The following is a 1726-nucleotide window of genomic DNA, read 5'->3' on the forward strand; positions in this document are numbered from 1 at the left end:
CCCTACTCCTTGAACCACAGGCGCCGCCAGATTTGTCAGATTCTTGCCCTGAGCCTCCCACTGACCTCTGAGTGAGGCATCACCAAAGAAGTGATGTGTGAGCCTCCCTGGGCAACAGACCTTTCAAGTTGCTTTGGGAGAGGAAAGGTCTGTGCACAGCAGTAGGGGAGATGAGCCATGCTGGGTAGTATCTGGCCCTGGAACTTTGATGGGGCCCTGTGGTGTCAGAGCCCTCAAATAGATAGTGGCTCTAGTTGCAGTTGCCAGGGTATCAATTAACGTTCCAGGTTTAGAGGCAGAAAACGATGGCTCTCAGGCTGGAAGCCTGTGGCCACTGAAGGCCAGGGATTTGGAGAAGGCATTGTGGGTCAGTCACATGGAGGAAACATTTCGCGACTAGAAAGGCCCAGGCTGTGGGGCAGGAAGGTGCTGTGCTCAGCATTGACCTGGGAGGACAGAGAGCCTCAGGGTAGCACATTCTGAGTTCTTTGCCACCAGGTAGGCAGGGAACTATCAGCACTAACAAGGCTTGAGCTGAGAGAAATGGAGACACTGGGGCGCAGCCCCACAAAGAGTCGTAGGAAGCTTCCAGCAGGCTCAGGCTGCAAGAGCTTACAGAGAGCCTCTGGCCATCCCAGTTGGGGGCAGAAGCTGCCAGGAACCTGGAAGAGCAGGCTGTGGCTGGCCTGCCAAAAGAGAGTGCAGAAGTCCCCACAGAGACTGTATGAGGGTGGGCAAGTTGCCTTGGGTGGAAGGAGGAGAGCATCTCTGAGCTTTGGCAAGCCCCTGTTTGTTATGGGGGGACCAAGTGGGCCTGCAGTGGGACATCATGGGTTGTGAGAGATGCTGGGGAGAAGGTGTTGGGGTTCCTGGCCTGTCCATCCTGGGTTTGGCCCAGTTGGCCTTAGCAGCAACTCCTGCCTCTGCCTAGACCTTGTGGCCAAGTTGAAGGGCCGGTCCAGGGGGAGATGAGCCATGCTGGGTGATGTCTGGCCCTGGCCCTTTGATGGGACCCTTTGGGGTGTGGCTGCTTGCTGGAGGGCTATACCTGGGGGGAGGGGTCCCATGGATGATGGGGCTGAGGAAAGAGCCCTCAAAGGTCTGACCAGAGCAGGGGGGGCTTTCTGCTCAGAGGAATCCCTTTAGAGCAGCAAGCAGCCCTGGACCGACTAGTGGGCAGCCAGAGCACTGGCCTCACAGTGCTCTCACCCATAGGTGCTTCTGGAGCCCTGCGCTTCTGGGTGGCTGCTCGAGAGGTGCTCAGGATGTGGGTTGGTTGTAGGCCCTGGCAACTTCAGGGATACTGAAAAGTCAGGATTCTTCATGTGGCAAGTAGAGGCGGGTGGTCTGGGGGATGTCACTGGGCTAAACTGCATTTCCAGAGCTCCCTGTCCCATCTGGCTCCAGGCAAAACTTGAGCCTCTGAAACTTGTGTGAGATTGGGAAGGTGAGGGAGGAGCAGCCACCCCATAGCAGGGCCATCCTGGTGGGAGATGGGCGGGGTGCAGTGTATGGCAGTGAGCTCCCCTCTGCCAGCTCACGGAACGAGAGTGTTACTTCTGCACCCCCCTTCACAGCCCATAGCGAGCCTGCATCTGGAGCTGGACACGTCTGGGCCTCCTGTCTCCCCCCAAGTCCCTGCTTCCCATGCCAGGCGGCTGCTTAGGTCAGACAGGTAAGACCCTCCCCTGCCTAGTCCCCATTCTCCAGCTGCTCCTGGGTTTCC

This window comes from Otolemur garnettii, unplaced genomic scaffold, assembly GCF_000181295.1.
Source record: "Otolemur garnettii isolate 467f Iridium unplaced genomic scaffold, OtoGar3 scaffold00128, whole genome shotgun sequence".
NCBI classification, from domain to species: Eukaryota; Metazoa; Chordata; class Mammalia; order Primates; family Galagidae; genus Otolemur; species Otolemur garnettii.